The following is a 6,000-nucleotide window of genomic DNA, read 5'->3' as shown; positions in this document are numbered from 1 at the left end:
CCGTGTCTCCGCTGACACGCTCTGCAACGACGGCTCGTTGCGCCGGTGGCGCTTGTGAATGTATTATTATTTTCTTTTTATTCATGGTCCTCAGATGCTCCGAGGTGGAGTTGTGTGTGATAGGGTCTAAGAAAGGCTAAAGCTATCGAAATGGAGAGCGAGCCAACTCGTTACAAAAAGATTGGCAGCATAATATCAATTGTTATACAATAGGTAGCCGTAGAAGTCGCAATTGTTACTTGTACATCTAGGCTGAAGAAAATCAACAACTGTAGAAATGCAGGTGCAATTCTTACTATTATGTGTCACAAATCAAAAGAATTATCAGTGAAAACCTACTCCTTCGTATGCAGATATCACTCGAACAATACATGGACAGTCCGCAAAGAGTCTGGCTACTTAATTTCTAAAAGTTCCAGGACCAACACGTTATTGGATATCAACAGCGATTAATAACACAATGATTATTTACCTAATTATTCAATTATTCAAGAAATATCAGTAATACAAACCAGCGGCACGCCTAGCTTGAAATTACTGAATAAATCATAACTAATTGATTACTTCACTAATTCAATAAATAATTGATAAATAATTAAACAATTATTAACTAATGTTTCACTTACATGAATTGTTTCAATGTTGTGTGACTGAAATTATTACGCTACTTAATAATGCACTCGGATCTTTATATTGCGGTGGCAAACCCCGTGTACAATTCAATGTGGAACACCTCGGTGAAAAGCAAAGCTTTATTTTAAACGAATGCGTCGTTTGAATTAGATAAACTACAAAAAGAATGAAATCACTAAGAGCACAAAGTTTGACGCACACGGCAGCTGCGCACTACCAGCACAACTGACCAACAGCGGGAAAGAGTGAGGTTAAACCCTATGCGACGGATGTTGGTTGGGGCGCTGCTGTCGCATGGGATCCGAGTGCCGGACCTTTCCGCATGGTCCGCTTCACGACAATGCATGGCGTGTGCCGCCCCTGAATGTACTAGCCCCTTTTAGTACACTGTGGCCATGGGCTTCGACGCCGCTGCGACACCGCTATCATTTGGATCATCCACTTACTGCCATAGATGATAAGAAAAGATAAAACACGAGATCGATCATGATGAATTACGGCGTACAGGGTATCAAGTACGGCAGCAACCTTCGTGCTTTCTTTTTTCTTGACAACCTATGCAAGAGCATTTTCATCGTATTAGGCACGAGTGCTCCCACTGGAAAGGCAAGCGCTGTGTCGGCGTAGTTGTGACATGAAGCACCACGTGGGCACAGGACACAGCTTTCACACTGACCAAGTCGGAAGCACTAAAGTGGAACGGCAATTAAATGAACGAACCTTTTTAGCACGCCACGTCACACAAAGAGGCCACGAAGAGGTCTCAGTGGTGGAGGCAAAAGATGTAGCGCATCAGAAACAGGACAAAAGAACACAGGCGACAGACAGGTTTGACGGCGCGAACTTTCAACGAGTCTTTATTGCAGGATAACAGCAGATGTATATATTGACACATGTACTTCTTTACCTTTTTCGGGTAACCGCTTTTCACCGTCCAGCAAATATTATCCCTCAGCGCGGGATGCGTCCGCATGTATCGAAAGTTTCTCGAATGTTATCGACGGTTCTTTCGGCTGTCTGTTGTCACCGAAGCTTGTGTAATCAGATTGCATGTGCGACGCGAATTGTGTAGTGTGTGTACACGCGTGTCCTTCTTTTAAACGGACGCTTTAGCTCGGGCCCAACTCCTACACTGTCTATTCAAATACATGTAAAACGAAAAAACGTTTTTCTAGATAACCTCCGGACCGATTTTAATGAAATTTGTTGCATTTCAAAGACAATGTTACATTCTAGTGACTGTTGGAAGCGGAATATCGATTTTGGCCCTGAAATTTATTTTAAACATTTTCGAAAATTCGAAAGTTCGAGAAAAATACAAGCACTAAGTTTACAAATTAATAACTCTGCATCAAGAAAAGGTATCGCGGTGCTGTAAATGGCGGCCATTAGATCATTAAAAGCGGACAAATTCAATATGCCATTTCATATCTTGCATGAATTTGTAACGTTGTGTACAAGGATGCTGCAAAAGCTGCATTTTCGTATTATAACGTTCTTTTAGATTCATGTGCAACATATCAATTTTTTCCGCTTTAGATGTACTATTAGGTGTAATAGATAGATTTCTGATACCATTTTTTTTTTTTTTTTGCCGAGTTGCAGAGCGGCAAACATAATAGTTTCGTTTCCTGAAAATTTTAGATGTTTGCCAATTTTCAATACAAAATTGACGACCTAAACAGAAAATTCGGGACCAAGAGTCACTAGATTTTTTTTTAGTTTTTCTTTTAAATCCAACAAACCTCGCCAAATTTGGTGCAGTGGTTTCCGAGGAAAACGAATTCTGCTTTTACATGTATTTAGATAGGAGCACCTGAGCTATAGCTTACTCTTAATATTTTAACGTGTTCCGACGAATATCAAATGCAACTATAGCGCCTCCCCTCCCCCTCCTCCCCCCTCCCCCCCAACCACCGGTGGGTTGCTTTTATAAATGATCGCTTCGACAGCGTATGTACAATTACGATCAATTCTTCCCGTAGGGCGGGGTTTTCACTGACTACTAGTCTAGTCTTACATCTTGAACACTGCCTGTGCCCTTATTCGTTTCTGCACGCTATTGCGCAACAACACGCGTCAATGCACAGTACTGTAGCGGAACTTAAAGAAGTATGAGGAGCTTCCAGCGAGAGTTCAACGAACATTAAACCACCTTGCTTGCACAGAAAAACTAATCGAAAGCAACAATCAAGTTTGAGGAGGCATTCAAATGCGCTACAAACTGCCAACTATTGATTCGCAAATCTAAACAATGCAGTAAAAGAACTAACCATGTGCGTGCTGCAATGAGCAAAAACCAATGCTCCCTATAAGATTGAAACTTACCTGCTTTCACATTTGCGAACCTACTGCTTGACTGCGTAGCATGAGCATCAAGCCGGCTAGTACTGACGCCAACAAATATTCAAATTTTTTTGCGTGACCTGACTTACAAATGTTGGGAACTGGAAGCAGGTGCGTATTTTGTATATTTCAGATTTTTTTCCTCTCAGTACTTACAATAAAGTAGCAAATTATTACTTTCATTCCTATTGCTTGGGGTGCTTCTTCGAAGTTTGACATAAGAATTCGAAAAAACTGTCTGAGCAAATTATTACCTGCTTTACATCCATTCGAAACAACAGTGATAAGTCGATATATTTATGTATCGCGGCATACGTTGCGACTATTACGTCTTGAAATAAAATGTTGGAACATAACATGACCTCATATGAGCACGTTCCTAGCGGTAACAAAGGAGCTGAATACTCGCCCTACTTACGTGCGTACCGCAACGTGCCTGGAATTGACGTTATGGATGCTTCGCATCCGAGGTGAAAACACCTTCGCATGTGTTTTTCCTCGGAGATAGAAAGTCCACTAGCTGTTCTTCCTCGAAGGTCGCTTCTGGTCTTCTGTGCGTGTCCGATGCCGGTGGTACGACGAGATCGCGTCCGGCGAAGGCACGTGCGATCGTGGCACGTTTCTTAAGGCATACGCCTTTAGTGGCGCATGAGTGTCCGGGCGCAATCCTTGGTGGACGCAGGAAAGCGGTGATCACCGGCGAGGGTGGCAAGGAGAGGAGGCACCACCGGCGAGAGGAGCAAGGAGAGGAGGCACCACCGGCGAGAGGAGCAAGGAGAGGAGGCACCACCGGCGAGAGGAGCAAGGAGAGGAGGCACCACCGGCGAGAGGAGCAAGGAGAGGAGGCACCACCGGCGAGAGGAGCAAGGAGAGGAGGCACCACCGGCGAGAGGAGCAAGGAGAGGAGGCACCACCGGCGAGAGGAGCAAGGAGAGGAGGCACCACCGGCGAGAGGAGCAAGGAGAGGAGGCACCATGCCAGTAGCGCTGTGGGAGTGGGCGCGTGCGGGTGCGCGCACATCGACGACAAACCTTGCAGCCGTATGGCTGTGATTGCATCTCATGCTCTCGGCCATGGCGGCGTCCGTTCGCAGAACAGTTCAGATAACAGCTACAGAGGCGTTCATACACAGGCTTTCGCCTATCGCAGTTTAGCTCAGCAAAGTGCCCATAGATTTCTTCTGCTTGTCTTTTGCGTCGTTTCACCAACGTGCCGTTGTTCTCGTCGAGGGCACACGAGCGGTTGTGCGCATCTTAGGGCGTGCGTGGCTTGCGTATATGCAATATTCATCTTGCAGTACAGCACACAATAACATAATAGCTTTCGGTTTCGATAAAAAGAACTGTAATTTATTCTACATATATTCGAGAAACAAGAAATAACATTCTCGTCCCACCTAAGCCCGAGTGTTCCATGGCATATGTACAAGTAACAGTTCCGCATTGCCCATAGGCAGCGTTCACAGAGTTTTCGCAAGAACAGCTGTTCACACACCTCGCAGCACGGTTGATGTCGAACCTTCTCGCGTTTGTTCTGAGCTTTATTGCACAAGTTTTGATTCAAAATTGCAACAACGAACGCAACTATGGCACAGTAGTGTGAAGCGACAGAAATTAACACAGACACATGGCGACCATATATTTAACAGCGTACATCTAACCAAAATGAAGCAGTTGGGCGCAGTTAAAGCGCGTCTTGCGAACCACATGACACAAAAATGAAACAGAAGATACGCAGCAGATAACATGAAATTGCGTGGCGTGCGAACAATTTAACACATTGAGCCATCAGAATATTTACGCACTCATAAATTCACATCAGTCGTAAGTACCGCACTACAAAAAAAGAAAGACACACCGGTCAGTGCTCAATACACGTTCTACTGGCGGAATCGGGGCACGTGTACATATCGCGGCGATTCACGCGAAGAACACGGCCCCCCACGAAGTTCTGCCGATTCAAATCGGAACGAAGGCTTTCGGAAGGTCGGTGGTGGCCATTTGCGCTGACATACTCCCACGAAAAAAACTGTGGTCTCTGATGTGCAGGAATGGTTGATGCGCGACACGACACAACTGGACACACCGACACCTTCGAGAAGATGCGTACAAGGACATCTAACAACTCGAACTCGGAGAGGTGGTTCATCGAGAGTCCTACACGATCGGACGGCAGGGCAATTTGTTTCATACAGTCGCAGGAATTCGAGAGGTGGACGCCGTCACTTCCACATATCTCCTATTTATTGTTATACTTCAACAAAACAGTCAAAACGAGTGCGCCTTCCTCTGCGGTACCTTTGCCAGGGAAACACGAGCTTTGATTCAGTAAGACTACTTTGAGAAGCACACGCTGAAAGGCGTCGCATCCGCCCGTTTTCTTGTGGGATGACACAAGTCGAGCTTGGTTCCGAAAAACAAAAAGTCAATTTTTGCTGTCGTAGGGCAGGGCTCAAATAAGTACAGTAGGTCGATATACATTAAGCAAGTCTCTCGCAAAGCTGGACAAACTTCCGACACAAATCCCGCATTACTACCATTAGAGCAGTCCATCAAGAAAACGCTGTAGAAATTCCAAGTATTATATACTAATGCGCAAGCATTCTTTAGCTCGGCTGCTACTTCGCTTCTGCGTACTTGTTTCTCCTGGCTCATGCATGTCTACCCAGTGCTTTTCCCGTGATAAACAAATGAAAAGCGTGTACTGAACGTTGTGGAGGTGAGTTGCCAGGAAGCTGCATGGCCCCTTCAAAGCGATCGCATCAATTGAGCCCGAGCGCCGTGACAACCGGTTTCACCACAGCTATTTCTTGCCTTTTTACAGGGAAACTGTATATGTCTAGACGACTCGTCCGTCCGTCCGTCTCTCGCCTGTACGCCGAAAGCTCCTGCATGCGCGAGAAAAACAGAGAAAGAGAGGCACGCGATTGGCTGCGCCAGTAGTGACGTCGTTGCTCTCCATCGCAGCCGAGCGCGCGCGCAGCTGTTTATATCAGTCTCCGAAATGGGCAGGCCACGCATC

The sequence above is a fragment of the Dermacentor andersoni genome, chromosome 6 (assembly GCF_023375885.2).
Source record: "Dermacentor andersoni chromosome 6, qqDerAnde1_hic_scaffold, whole genome shotgun sequence".
Classification (NCBI taxonomy): Eukaryota; Metazoa; Arthropoda; class Arachnida; order Ixodida; family Ixodidae; genus Dermacentor; species Dermacentor andersoni.
The sequence above is the reverse complement of the archived record's forward strand: the minus strand, read 5'-3'. Positions refer to the sequence as shown.